Source organism: Vidua macroura, chromosome 10 (assembly GCF_024509145.1).
Source record: "Vidua macroura isolate BioBank_ID:100142 chromosome 10, ASM2450914v1, whole genome shotgun sequence".
NCBI lineage: Eukaryota > Metazoa > Chordata > Aves > Passeriformes > Viduidae > Vidua > Vidua macroura.
The window spans coordinates 11,158,818-11,174,251 of NC_071580.1; the positions used below are offsets into that span (position 1 = coordinate 11,158,818).

Genomic DNA, 15,434 nt, shown 5'->3' on the forward strand with positions numbered 1-15,434 from the left:
ACTTCTCTGGGCAACCTGTGCCAGCTTCTCACCACCCTCACAGTAAAGAATTTCTTCCTAACATTTAATCTAAAAGAAACCAACTCTCTGCCCCTCTACTGCCAGGCAGGGACCCAACAGTACATCAGGCAGGAACTGCCCTGACCCTTCCTTGAATCCCCAGCAAATAATCCCACAGCTGATTAGCCTTGAACATCTGGAACACTTATTTCATTTGGGCAAGTCATCAGTAAGTGTTACCTTACCTATATGTAAAAGAGCACTTAAACTTTTCCTTAATTTGCAGATTCCTATTTAAGGTTTAACTCATGTTTAAACAACATGCAATTCTTATTTTAATTAAGATTTATACAGGTTCCCATGTGTAGATGAAGCAATGAAGTCCTAATGAGCAGAGAGTCTAATTATGATCATTCTGTAATTGAAATGGTGGTGTGCCTCAGAATAAGACTCTTATTTTGCCAGATAATGGACTAATGAGCACCAAAGAAGCAGTAAAAAAGGTCTCTAAAAGACTCTTGCAGTTCTTATGAGGACAGGCCAGCATGTGAACACCTCCACGTAGAATTCAAACATGTATAATGGAATATATAATGCAATACATCCAAAGATTTATATCAAAGTGTTGGAAGTGGCTGAAGGTCAAGGGCATACCAAAGCAATGGAATTAATTATTAATGTGAGACAGAAGAAAATAAGCCAGAGACAGCTGCATGAAGTGATTTAGGAGACAGATTAAAAATACAAAAAGGGAAGTCAGTGAGAGGCAACACTGGGAAAATGATCAACATCCACCACAATATTGGTCCCATCGGCTGAAACCAGCTTCCTCCACGTTCTGATTGATGAAATACACCAGAGTCCGATATTTTTTCTTGCCTAAATGACCAGCTCTAATCATGAGCTCCACACATTGCTGCTTTCTTCATCGTTCAGCTGGTCAGGAAAGAAAAGATAATTACAGAATGTTTGTTTAGTAATTGTCTGCTTCTATTTTGGAGTTTGCTTCTGGTGCTAACGAATGCGACTCCATTATGTCATTTATCATGTGAACAGTCAGGTTGAGGAACACTTTAAACCAGGAACTATTTTGGTTTGCATGAGAAATAACCTCACAGAACAACTGACAGCATGTGTGAGCAGAAAAATTCCATGTCTGAAAAGGAAAGGTTAGGTGATTTCACCAGATAAAAAGCTTAAGGAAATATCTTTTCACCAGCAGAGCGGAGTGCTCACGGAGAATGGAGGAGTTGTAGCCCTGTATTTTTCTTCACAAGGAATTCCCAGTTTGAAGTTATTTACCTGGCTTGCCAAGTAACATTTGTATTACCTTTTCTCCTATTACCCTTTGCAAAGGAGAAGTTTCATTTCATTGGATGTGCTAAAAGTTGTACTTTAAACCTGACTTAAGTACAGGTAACACAGGTTGTAATTATATCTCAGTTGTGGCAAGAGCAGGAAAGTGGAGCTAAAGGAAAGAACCAACCAGACATTACCCACAGATGCATCTGGAAAGTAATGGGGAGTCACAGCTCATTTATACACAGCTCCCTCCCCATGAACCTGTGTTGATATCCAAAATACTTAATTTCCTGTGTTATACTATAGCACCAGTACATGATATTTTCCTGACTTAATTCAGCCCAATCCAATGCACCAATCCAATGCACTTGTCCATTAGGGTGGGATCTCACATGTATTCCCCATCCACATGGACAGATGTAGTTCTTGGTGAACCTGAACATGGTGTCTTGGGCTCAGGCAAAACGCTACTGGGAGCACACAGCCATATGAGAACAAACTGGAAATTTCCTCCAAGGGTATTCAACCTCAATTTGCTAGCTGATTTCACAACTGTGGGTTGAGAAACCTGTCTGAAGTGACTGGCCAAAGAAAAAACCCCATCCATTTAATAGGGTGTTCTCCCAGTAACAGTGGAACAGAAGTTGTTTGACAATACTTTGGGTAATGTCATGAAGACTGTAGATAACTAATAATAGCAGCGCCTTTTTTTCCAGAAATATGAAAGTCATATAAATGATGGTTTAGAGGGACCAAAACTATTTATAAACTGGAGAAGAATTCAGTGAAGAGTTTTGACTAAAAAGGAGTGGAGGGGAGAATTTTAATGTGCTTGAAATAGAAGTCAAAATCTTAAAGAAAAAAATGCAAATCTGAAGTATTTTAAGTGGTTTAAAAAAAAGTTGAGTGGCTCAAACATGAAAGGACACCTTTTGTTTCAGATCAGATGAAGATTTTGTTTACCAGGATGAACAACCTTGATTTGAAATGTCCTCTAAGTTCAGCCTTCTCAGGGTGGGCAGACGACTCCAGTTCACTCAGGATCTTTCATCCATGCTACATACAGAGAAATAGTAATACAGAGAATGTTAACTGAAAAAAATTAAAAGTTCTCAGGAGCATTGACTTCCATCATAGGGTTTATTGTTCATTTCCTTTTGGCCAATTGCTCTCTTCAGAAATGTCTCTGGCATATTATGAAGACTAAGTGTTAAACCTGGGAGGTCGTTTCACTTGCAGCCTGCCGAGAACATCTTTACATTGCTGGTTAACGACTTGTGAACTTCATTGTCAGATGCTGCTCTGCGACTTTGCATCTCCCAGCTGATGGCTCTGTGCCATGAGCCGAGCAACTGCTGGGCTTCCAGGGCGCCTCTCGCCCTTGTGAAATTCGAGTTCATTCTTTTTCTGCTCCCCGCGCTTTCTCCCTGCAAATTTATGACTTGCTAACAAATGCGTTGCTCTTGATTCCCTCCTCTTCAGTGATCTTTAAGATCTCTCATTTCATAAGCAAGAGGCAGGTGGGAGATCTGCTTCCAAAAAAAAAGAAGTTTCCATAAGCATGACTTGTGGAGTAAGTCTGCCTGTATATCCATCCAATTTCCATTGACTTAATTCAGTCTTTTTTTTGTCAAGTTTCTTAGCAGTCATTAACTGCCCTAAACGAAGTGTTTTCCTCAAGATGCCCACATTCCTGTGAGAGCTGGAGGTTTTACCCACACATGCAGGCAGCAGCATTTCATCATTCTCCATATAAATGGAATACTTCCTCTGCTTGCCTTTACAGCTGTTCTCTGAACACCATCCACAAAACTAATGAAATATTCCTGTGGCTCACCCATTCCTTCAAAAATATTTGTCCAGGCTTGTTTTATCCTGGGAGGCTAACAATATTTGTTGCACCTTTGCAGTGGCACAGGGCTGCAGTGCACTGATCTGGCACCTGGGAATCAATAGCAGTCAGGGTGGGAGGAATTACATGTTCCTAGTAATTGTGGAAATGCAAATTTATTACTCCAAAATCCCCTCTAATGTAAATCCAGTAAGGTCAGTAGAGGTAGAGCAAAACTGGCCATCCTGCTTCATCTGTTATTCTCATTTTTATAAGGATGGATATCAGCTATTATGAGAAAGGAACTTTCAAATGCCTGGAAATACACTGACCTGGGAAAAGAGCTGCAAGGATGCCAGAAATCACTCTCTGTGCAGATGGCTATTCTGCCTAACCAGAGCAATCAGCATTGCCAAGAACCTCCACCAGTGTGAACTGCTACATCTCCATTAGCAGTGCTGATTAACAGGAGCAGAGGGTCCTGCCCTTTGGTTAAAACATGCCAGTCTGTTACAGAGGAATTCCCGATTTTGGCAGTAACAGCATATCCCTTCATCAAGGTCTTGCTAACCTGCAGCTGCCCTTTCCAGCGACTCTGTAAGGTTTTCTGCAATTTCTTGAGTTTGCTCCTAAAATCTTCTGTTTCTTGTGTAATCTTTTTATGAGCTACACAAAAGAATTGTTTTCCTTAAGAAAACCTAACATATGCACAGATAAACTCAGAGTCTAAAGGTTAATGTTGCTTCATCACTGTTGAAGTGAAATAAACGATTTTAAAAGTCATTCTGAAGAATGATCTTGCATTTTTAGGGGAAAATAAACTGTTATTGACTCTAATAATAAGATTTTGGAATATGCTAATGGAATTTTTTTCATTTACCACACTTGATGCTCTCTCTTTTTCCTTAACCATTGCAGTTTATTATCAGACAGTTATCCAGAGAAGTTGGGTTTTGTTCAGAAAAAAAGACTGTTGAAAAACTATTAAAGCATCAAGACACCTGTATAAACCTATGTCAAAACAGGAGGAACTCTTACAAATAGGTAGGATAAAAATACACTGTATTAAGCCTTTTCTTGCTTTTATAAGATCTTTTAATTGGATCCATTTACCCAGGAAAGACAATGTGTTCATTCAGTGCCTTTTCCCTTCTGCAATGGTGTCAGGAAACCATCAGCCAGAGAAGCTAGGAGTTTGAAATCATCTCCAGAGACCACTCCCTGTAGAAATACCCATCAGTAGGGAATTGCCTCGATGCCAAGGCTGTGTTCAGCCTATCTAGCTTTATTAATCTGCTGACAGCCTGCCACTTCTCACTGGCATCACTGAGCGAGCAAGGTAAACTGCAGCCTAATTAATGGCCCGGCTGGAGGCTTTCTTCAAAGACTGACTGAGACAGATGCTGGTCTTGCCCAACAGAAATGCCAACCCTGTTTAAGTGTTCCTGCAATCTCCACAGTCAAGCAATTTACGCAAATTTGGTGTGTTTGAACACACTGTGCAAAAGGATGTTCAGGCATCCTAAACACAAATGGTGTCCAACGTGTGTGTACTTGTGGGTCAGATACCAGCCAAAAGCCAAAGCCTTCAGTAGGATGAGAAGATATTCCTCTCCATCACTGCTTTGAAACAGCTTTAGTTTGTATGAAACACAGACTCATAAGACTGGAAATATCTCCGGCCTTAGGCTGTATCAAAACATGTGTGACAGAGATTTAAATGGACTTGGATGCAAGTCATGTAAGGTCAAGTTTCCATTTAAGAGCCATTTGTATTAGCAGTCCTACCATTGTAGTAACACAGGGGAAGAGACACTAATGACATTTAGCACATTAACATGGACAAAAGCTATTTGCTACATCCTCAGGAATAAACACAGACGAACTCATAGCGAAGCTGTGCTTCCAATCCCTCCTCACTGTGCGCAGCTCTTGCAGAGGTTCACACAAAGTGCCTCACTGGTCAGTGAGATCCAAGATCTGGTTTGGACATAGTCAATACAGAAGAGAATACACAATCTCTGTCAGTCAGGCTCACCTGACACATGCAATTGTGACTCCTCATGCATTTTGGTGAATGTGCAGTCCATACCTATCTGAAAGCCATGCCTGCCTGCTCAGCCAGGCACAGGTTCCTCACTGCAAAATGGTCTCAGCAGAAAATGTTCAGCTCCATGTGTGGGTAACATCAGCTCCCTTGAGAGAAGCAGATGGGAGGTCCATGTGCTGCTATGTCAGAAATATCTGTCATTCTCCCATCTTCCCTGTGTCCTGTATCTTAGGTTATCAGGCGTGCTCCTCTCAATGCCAGTTAAAAGGTAGATGTCAAACACAGAAGGCACGTTCATTTATAACTGCACAGACTATTATTATATGTAGTCTAGGGCTTATTTCCTGAACTAGGAAGGAGGAAAAATGGGTTAGGTGGGTGTGAGTAACAAGCAAGAACATGTCTTTTAGAGGTTATGAAACTACCTTGATCTCCCAGTATCAGAAATGCTGGCTAAGAACAAACAAATCAGAAAACTCTGTGCAGGCTGAGAGTTGGGACAAAAACAAGGGAATTGGGAACTGACAAGGGAATAGTAACAAGTTCCTGATCGAGGCTGGGAACTTAGTATTGCAAGCAAAAATGGAGGAGAAATATGAGGTCACCACTACAGCTTATTTGCAGAAAGATAAGTGCAATCTTGGGATTACCAGGTGAGATATTTCAGAGAGAAATGGGGACGTTAATGTCAGTGTATGAAGCATCAGTGAGACCTCCTCCCATTTAATACTATAACTACTTTTGGTAATGCATACGAACTTTGAGATTAATTGACTACACAGCAGATGGAGGGAAGAGGTCTGTGGTGAACTGAGAGTCATTTGGGAAAGAAGATTGAAAAGCCAGTCCTCCACAGCTCAGCAAGAAAGGCAGACAAGAACCATCTCCATAAAAATACCTGAGTAAAGAGAAGTGAGCAGAACAGCTACTGGAATGAGAGCCAGTGCTGGTGCCAGAACATGTGGGGAAAGGTTCCTGACCAGCAGGGACATGGACAGCCTAGGAGAATCTCACAGAAGGGTAACAGGCAAAACCACAAAATTGTTTAAAATCGGAGCATGGTCCTTTCATGAAAAGGACCATAAACAACAATATTCCTCCACAGCAGAGAACTGGGCTCTATGATCCAGGATCCTCCTGTGCTTGTAACTTTAAATTGCCTAACAGGAATAGAACAGCAGCAAAACAAAGCCTTTGGCCACTTGTTACTGGAGGTCTGTGGAATATTTTCACAGCAGTTGCAATGCCAGAACCTCCAGTGTCCTGGCTCAACACCAATACATTCCTCTGCTATTTAAGTCCCCCCCGTGGTTTCACTTAGTAATGCTACTCTTTGCTCCCTGTCCAAAAATTGTGGAACAATACTGCCTTTTTGAGCTTAAAAATGTTTTCTATTTACTGAATTGCTCTTCAAAACATAGTATAATTCACTCTAGGGTGTAACTGTGTTGCATTTTAACCTGCACAGAAATAGCATGTGCAAGTGTGGAGAGAGGATGGGAGAAAAAATAGCAATTCAAAAATATCCTTATGACAACACTGAGCCCAAGTGAGAAATATTATCCTTATTTTACAGTAGGAAATTTTGGTTCTTTTAATCCATAAACAAAAGGGTTTGAAACCTTTCCCATGAAAACACAATAAGCAGGTGTGGTTTGGGGCTTTGCTATCAGCTGTAGCTTTTAACCAGTCTCTGGAAATTTGGTCTTGAATCTTATTTTATGAGCCTTTCAGTGAAGTCTAAAGTTGAATTCTGGCTTTTCATCAAGATCAGAGAAAATTAATGACCCTGGCCTAAAGACCCTAATTTGCACTGGCAGGCTTGGAGTTCGGAACAGTATGAATTTCCCAGGGTGTGTGTGTCGGTGACTGTTAACCTGCAATACCAGTATTGCAACAGTGCCTGGATCCTCCCAAACAAGAATCATGACATGTCCTAGCCCAGATCAGTATCTATGGATGGCAGATACTACATAGAACAAGGAATTATTATTTTTATTATTAAATTCTTGTAACAATCACCAGACAGTTGAGCTACTCCCACAGCTGCATTAGGTATCATGACTAAAATATGCAACCCTTTTGTCATTTCATCTTCTATGAGAAAAGTGGACTGTCGTATTTCAACAGGCGATTTTAAGCACATATTTCTCAGTAAGTATGCTGGAAAATACAGCTCATAAATTGTGCCTTGCTATTCCAGTTTTGTCTATATTCAGTACTGCAGCCAAGTTTTATAGACACCTAAAGTAGGTCCAGACAAGATGGGGTCCTGGAGCAGTGCAGGTCTCATGGAGCAAAATATATACCAACCTGCCCCTAGAGTGGGGTAAATTAGTCTTCACAGAGCTCTGCCTTAACAAGTTGCTTTAATATTTGGATGAAATTGGGTTAGAGATGGCTTGAGTAGAGCTGATTCTAAGCACAAGCCAAGTAGGCAGATTTTCAAGGGCATTCACCACCAGGACACAGAAGCTGCTGAGATAAGAAACTTTCTGCCTAATTTTGCTGTGCCAGAACCCTGGGAAGGGAAGGAGAGAGAGGTACAGGAGGAAGAGTTTTCCTCCTGGAGCTGCAGGAACAGCACTGCCTTCCCAACCAGTGGCACAGCCAGGCTGCAGCTCCTGTCCCTCAGGGTAGGGGGAAGCTTTAGGTGTGCCCACCTTGGAGAGGTGGTGAGGCTGCTGAGGGCAGGGACCCCCTTTCACAACAGCCATGTGTGCAGCAGTGCCTCATGCAGCCATGCAGAGGGATGGGGAGATGGGGGCTATCAATGGCTGTGATGCCTTCACCAGACCCTACATCCCGGGACAGGTTTGTTGCAGAGGAGCTTCATGAGATGGGGTGAAATTTGGTCTCCTAGATATCCTGGAATCACCTTCTGAGGATAACAACCGAGGTGTTGAACTCAGTCCAGGTGTTGTAGCCAACAGCGCTAAAAAGTGCTGCAGCACTTTTAGCAGACAGGAGTTTCCTTAGCACTACAGGCTTCGTGTCCAGCCATTTCTCTCTGCTGTCGTCCTGCCAAGATGTGATAAAAGTACCAATAAGGGCAGGGGACTCACTGCCAGGATGGAAGAGACTCCAGGCCAACCTGAGAGGACAATAAGCTTTCCTGGGCAAGGGCACTCCTACACTAGGGGCTGCACTTAAAATTGCTGGCCACATTCTCCAGGAGCAGGTGCTGGCCCAAATCTCTGCAGATTTTTATTCCACTCCTTGGACTCCCTGACATTGCCCTTGCAATCTGTTTCAGCTGCCCACTCCTCATCCATCAACAATTTCAGCCTCATCAAGGCTGTATCTGTGCCAGCGATAGAGCAAAAACAGTGCCACTTCTCTGGGACGAGGTGGCATCAGAGTGTCCAGGGAGCCCCGGGAGGAAATTACTAGGAAGGAATCCCAGCACACCAGAGAGGAGAATGGGAAACTTTACTTTCCCAGGGGACAAGTGGCCCGCAGAGCGCTCAGGGGCTGCGGCAGCGGCAGGGCTGTGTCCGCCAGCCCGCTCCACCCAGAAAGTGTCCAGAAAAGTGTCCAAGGCCTCCGGGCCGGCTCCAAGGGCTCCGGGCGCCTCTCGGCCCCCGGCAGCTGCCGCCGGCAGGACGGCTCCGGCCAGGAGAGGGAGCCGTGGCCCCGCGCACCCCGCCTCGCACCCCGCCTCCCCCGGCCCGACCCGGCAGCTGCGGAGGGACGGAGCTGTGCCTGTGCCTGTGCCTGTGCCTGTGCCTGTGCCTGTGCCTGTGCCTGTGCCTGTGCCTGCCCCGGCCCCGCGCCCGCCGGCCCCGGCCCCGCTGCCCCGCAGTGACCGCCGCGGGCGGCGGGACCGCCCCGAGCGCGCACGGAGCGCGGCCGCGGGGAGAGGGGCGGGCGGGGCGGAGCGGAGCCCGGGGGCGCGGATCGGGCACGGCGGCGAGCAGGCAGGAGAGGAGGCAGAAGAGGAGGAAAAAGAGGAGAGCGCGGCGCGCCGGGCACAGCTGTGCGCTCCCCGCGTCCTCAGGTGAGCCGCGCTGCCTGGGGGTGCGCGGGGGACGCCCGTGTTCGTGTAGGCGTGGGCGGGAGCAGGGACAAGGGACAAGGGAGCCTGTCCCGCCCCGCCCCGGCCGTGAACTTCCCCGCACGCGAAGGGAAACTTTGTATCGGAGGAGGCGGATTCCAGCCCCGGCGCGGGGGGAGCCGGGCGGCGGCGGCGCGCAGGCGGCAGCGGCCCCCGCTCCTCGGCTGGCACGGGGGGAGATAGGAAAGAAAGAAGAGGAACCGCTCGGGAGAGCCCGAGGAGCAGCGCCCGGCGGCCAGGAACGAGGGAGGACAGGTGGGCACGGTGGGAGCGAGCGTGGGGCCGGGGATGGGGGAGCGGAGCGGAGCGGGGGTGGGCGCGATGCTGCCGGGGCCGCCGCGGGGCCGGGGATCCCCGCGGACCTCGGGGGACCCTCGGCGATCCCGCGGTGTGCGGGGACCGAGCCGAGCTGCCGGACCGCGGATTTGTCTCCGCCGCTCCTGCAGCCGGGCTGGCGATGCCCCCGGTCCCCGACATGCGGAGGGATTTGCTTCAATTCGCTCCCGTGGGCCGTGGAGATCTGGGTATTCCTGGCTGGAGCGCTACACGCGCTGAGAAATGCAACTTTAATTTTCATCCGGATTGCAAATTCTTGAGCCTCTGATACCTGCTCTCTGCTGTCAAACGGGTCTCTGAAAGGGAAGTGGGGAGAGGACGGGGTCAGGCTTAAGCCGTAGCAGGGAAGTAAAGTAGAAGAGACGTGTCCAAGAAAACAGACTGGAAGCGATTAGATGCTGGCAGCAAGATGGCCTTTGCTGTGTTTGTTGGGGGCAGCTGCCCCCTATGTGAAGCAGGTTGGTTTTTTTGGTTTTGTTTGTTTGTTTTTGGTTTTTTTTTTTTTTTTTTGAGGGGGGGTGTATCTGGAGGGAAATTGATGGTTTCCTAAAAAAGAAGAGGAAAAAGGAAACCATCAATGCTTCACTACTTCAGGTGTCCCTTTTCTGTGCCAATGTTGCTTGCCCCTGTTACAGTGGCAGTGCTTGTTCCTCACTCTGGGCTGGTGTCTTGCAGTGTGCCTGTATAGTGCTTGGCACAACAGAATCCTGATCTTGGGGCCTTAGGATGTCACAGTAAACTGGATTATAAATGCCCTCTCAGATGCACTCTCTCTCTTTTCATCCTGACTTCTGCTTTGTGAGTAGCTAGTTATAGTGCTTGGATAAAATTCTGGTTGGCTTTACAGATCTTTCTTTTCTTATAAAATGATGGATTTTGTTCCATGCATTCAGTTTTTTGTCCTAGGAAAGGCTTTTCACTTCTGGATTTGTGAGATTGCAGCAAGCTCCTTGTATTTTAAAAACACTTATCTCCTTCGTAATTAAAAAGTATTATTTTCCTGACACTCCATTTTTAACTGTGCCCCTCTCAGGCAAGCAGAAGTGTCACCCAACGTAAGCTTCCATACCTAGAAGGATTGTGAGGTGTTATTTATTAACTGTACTGTGGAGAGTCCACATCTCATATCTTAGAGGGTCATTTATAACAGGTTGCTTTTGGCAGCTCTGGAAGATTTACTTGCTGTCTTGTATTCCTTGCAGGAAAGGCATCCCTTGTTTTTGTGGGGAGCATCACTCCAGCCCACAGGCTCTCGAGTGGGTAGGCTTGGTGCTGGAAAGGCTCCTGCTTTCTGTCTCCATTGCCTGCCTGTGGTGAGCAGGAGGGGGCAAGCAGAGAGCATTAAACTTTAAACCCCAGATATTCTTCCGTGGACGTAGGCATGGTGTTGTTGCTGGGAACACCTTGTCTGGAGGAGCAGCTAAGGATGTAGGATAATGAGGGACATGGAGAGTAAGCCTGAGAGGACTTGGGGTGGTGGAAGCCTGCAGGGCACTGCAATGACTGGGAAGCGTTAAGCTGGGAAGGTGGGAGCTGCTGCATGGAGCTGGAGGAAGGGGCTGTGGGGTGAGAGGTTATGTTTCTAACTCCATGCCTCTGTGCAAGGCAGAGGGCAGGGCTGCATCCACACAGCCCTGGGATTGCTTTCCATGACTCTGCTTCTAGCTTGAGATCAAAGCATCTGCATTTGATAAGATGCTTGCTGATGTCTGTCCATGCCTCCCCAGAGTCCAGAAGGTCCTCTGATCCCTCCAGGGTGTGGAAGGAAAGCTTGTATATGAACACTTCTGGGCTCTCCCTTTCCCCACTCTGTTGGTCTGTGCAGGTATTCTGCATTTGAGCATGAGCACGTGCAGTGGAGATGAGTACTGCCCTGTTCTGGGCTCCAGCAGCCTCATCCCCAGGTCAGGTAGCACTACCCAAAAACACCTGGCACCACAAAGCACACACAGATAAGAGAGACTTAAGAGGGTAGGGGGAGTGGTGTAGCAGCCTGGATGCTTGGAGGTGTGGGAAATGCCTCCCTGCTGGCCTCAGAGCTGTAATTTTAAGCTCTAAAATAAGCATTCAGGAAGAATGAGGCAGAAAGATTTTGTCCTAACCTTCTTCCTTCAAGACTTGCATGAACCAGATGCCAGCTCTAGGGAGGAAGAATTATATTCCTTCAGAATAAGAGTCCAAAATTTGAGTTTTTATTCTTTCTTTTCACTTCTGTTTGGATTTCTCTGTTGGTTATTTTGGCAGGCACATGATTCATATTTCTTCCCTTGTGGGTCCTGGGTCCCCTCTCTTGTCAAATGTCCTCCCATTTCAGCAAGACTCTGACTTGCAAAAACTTGCCATAAAGCCCTTGTGACTGGTGGTGTGGGAGAGGAGGTGCCCCAGCCTGGCTCTCAGAGCACAGGTTGCATTAGTCAGGTGGACAGTTAGGAAGATTATATCAGCATGTGAATGCATTCATGTCTTTTTTTTTTTTTCCTTACCATACAGTAATGGGGAGTGCTTTGGGAATAAAAATAGAAATAGGGAAAAGCCTATATAAGCTGAAATCTGTGAACAGCGCCACGTTATCTGGGAACTAAAACACATTCTACAGTGGAGCTCTGCTCTTCTCCTTCCTCCCCTCTCTTTCTCTTGACACAGCTCATGGATTTCAGTGCCCCCATGAGCAGAGCCTGTGTCCTCTGTGCGGCCAGGCTGATGCAGCCTGGCTGGTGGCAGCTCTGTACCTGGAGGTGAGCTGGAGCATCTCTGGCTGGGCAAAGCGGGACAGATGCAAAGGCAGAAGGAGGCAGAGCTGGCTCAGGTGTGCCATGCTTGAGCTGACCCTTCTCCACACCCTGCACCCTGCAGGAGGCTCGGGGGCCGTGTGCAGGTGGGGCTCTGCTATCCACGGTCTGTAGCTGCTTTGTTCTGCTCCACCATCAGCAAAATGTGCAGCTGAGATTCACTGCTGAACTGGAACAAAGCAGCTTCTTCTTTTGGGAGGTATTTTAGGATTTCTCCCCCTCACAGCAGTGCTTTTGCCAGGCAGAGGGCTAATCTGACGTTTCTCAGCCACAGCGCTGGTCTGTGTGAGGCTTTTGCACGCGACTGAGCCAGATGAGCTCAGAGAGAGTGCAGGAAGGGAACTGATCTGGGGAAATTACTTCAATGGTGCTTGTGCTTTAGGAAATTTCGATCTTGGCCACTGTGTTTACTGTGTTTAGCCTCAGAGGTCCCAGTAAGATACATGCACAGAACATGACATTCATAATTTTGGAGTGTGATTTTATAGAAAATAAAATACAGGAAAATGAGTGTACAAGTGTGTGTATTTTGTTATAGGGTTCTCTAAAAATAGTTGCTTGTAAAACAGTATTTTCACTACAAGTGAAGAATCATGTCTTTAGTTAGTCCTTTGTTAATCTAACAACTCTCAGTTTCCTCAAATGGGAGTATATCCCCAGGAGTTCCTCTGACAAAGGTTTCCCCTGAGTCTGGATGATTATCCAATTACAATTTAAAGAAAATTACAGCAAGGATAATTGGCTAAAGATAGAAGTATCTGAGAGCGTTAGAGAAAGAGAAGGAGAGAGTGAGAAAGTGAGAGCTTCACTTTCTCATATGAGTAAATGAGAATTATTTCAGTCCTTAACTTTTGCAGTGAGTGGATTCAAGGTCCCTAGTGTTTGTATCTCCCTCCCTCTTCCTCCCTCCTCTTCTCTTCTCCCTCTACTCTGTCTTCTTATGTGTTGACTTGATATTTAGATGAAAAAGTTAAATTGATTCTTATGGAGTCTTTTTACATTTACATGTGTTAACAAAAAGAGACTGTTAAATGCTCTATTTGCAGCAGAGAATAAGACATTTCCATGAATCCTGGGCTCAGTCAGGGAAGTGGTAGGTGGCTCCTTCTCCTGGGAGCTCTAGGAAGGTGCCAGAGAGCCATTAGCTTGGAAATCCCACTCAGAGTAGGGCCATCAAGAGCTACCAGCTCTTCCCAGCTCTTCCTAGGTGCCCCCAGGAGACCCACTGCCATGCCTGGCAGGAGCCCTGCATGCTCCAGCACTCCCATCCCATGTCCATCACGGGTACTAAGAGCCCTGAGCTGCCATGGCAGAGCTTCCAGTTGGTTCAGGAGCATTTGAGGCTGCCTTCAAGCCCACTCACTCTTTTTCATTGCTAGCAGCTTGCTTAGGCAAGGCTGGGCAAGCTCTGCTGTTTAACCCTTGCAGCGCTGGCTGTGGCCGTGGGTCAGGGGCTCTCTGGGTGCAGGTGGGAGCTCCTGGGTGCAGCCTGGCACTGCCAGGTCAGAGGATGGGATTGGGCTCTCCATGCAGCTCCCTGGACAGCTTTGCTGTGCTGCAGCTGGAACATGAAGATACAACGTGAATCATTCACTTACACAAATACTTAAGAAGCCACTTCAGCTTTACTAAGCCAAGGTGTTATCAAAACTAGAAGAGGGCTTTAAAAAAAAAGTAAAGAAAAAAGAGTAAGTTTTAATACCTCCCTCTTTATGCTGGGTTTGCTTTTTTTGTTTGTTTGTTTGTTTGTTTTCCTCACAGTTTTCTTTAATCCCTCGCATTACTGAAATAAAAGTGTAGTGGAGTATCTTGCCTCTCTTAGGCCTAATGCTGTTTATTTAGAGGGATGCAAGATTTTCCCAGTGTTCTGAGGAAGATTCTTAGGTATTTGATCAATTTCTGTGTAAAGGTTTGCAAAACTGTGACTTAAATGTTTATCCTTAGCGCTGACAGGATGTTGTGGAGTTGTTTAACAGTATATTTGTAACAATTATGCTGCTTGGCAAGAAAGACATGTTTTCTTCTCAGAGGGAATTTTTGTTGGCTTTCTTTTTTTGGCCTTTTTCTGCCTGTGAGTTGTGGTTATATCTGCCTTTCTTTATCATTTAACTTTTTGTTTTAGATGTAAATAAAGAGCTAATTACAGTTAATCTCAGTGCAAAGGAATGAAATTTTAAAGTGTGAAAAATAATGCCCATCTGTTGGATTTGCAGTAACATTTTGGGGTTTGCCTCCTACTTGGAAGTATGCCAAAACTTATCTTGCTCAATTTAAAGTTTTCTTTGTACTATTTAAACTGGATTTTTAATAATTTATAAAAACAAACAGAAATTGAAATAGCTTTTCAAATTATGTTTGGTCATGTTCTTTATATCGTGGTTGCTAACATGTGAACAGCTCTAACTGAAATGAGTTCAAATCCCACTGCCAAATTCTATAGGAACAGGTTGAAACCTTCTGGAAAAGCATCCATTTTTCATGGCAGTGTATTGCATTTCTCTGTTTCCTGCCTGCTGGGGCTCCATGTGCCCAGCTATGGAGCACAAAATTACTTGTGTAATTACTTGGGTTCCCAGCCCCAAAATTGCTTGTTCCAAGGGACCTGTTCCTTAAGTAGTTACTATTTAAGAAAGGCTCAGAACCCCATTTTTTTGTGGTGGGTATGTGTTACTTTTAGCCCCATCAGCTCCACTGACTATTGAGCACAGGGAATTAATCCATACTTTGCACTTTTATGTTATCTTTCATCTCAGCATCTCTAAGCACTTTAGAGATATTAAGATGCACTGCTGTGGTGTGAGATGGGGAGAGGCTGTTCTAAATGTGGCTGGGGAAACAGAGGCACAGATTTCAGAAGCCTCTACTAATGCACTCAGTTCAAGGGCCAGCCGTTTATAAGTTCTCTAATGCCTGATGAGCAGGGAGGCACTACAATTTTTCATGCACTACATTTGGTGATTGATGCCTATATACAGATTTCATGTTTATTAGCTAGAAATTCATATTTCTACCCTAAACTAGAGACTGTTTTAAAATCTTCAACGCTAGAGACTTACAGGAGACTTACAG

General features: G+C 45.7%; 1 protein-coding gene across 3 annotated transcripts in view; it reads left to right on the forward strand.

The window, feature by feature from the left end:
- Positions 1-9,083: 9,083 nt before the first annotated feature.
- The window catches only part of IL1RAP (interleukin 1 receptor accessory protein), a 50,134-nt gene continuing 43,783 nt past the window's right edge, over positions 9,084-15,434 (forward strand). For 2 of the 3 annotated variants that reach the window (XM_053986539.1, XM_053986540.1), the window contains exon 1: positions 9,084-9,183. The gene's annotated coding sequence lies outside the window, so the exon portion shown is untranslated. Of the gene's footprint in view, positions 9,184-9,414; positions 9,496-15,434 lie in introns of those variants that run through there. The other variant, XM_053986538.1, reaches the window with a different exon arrangement.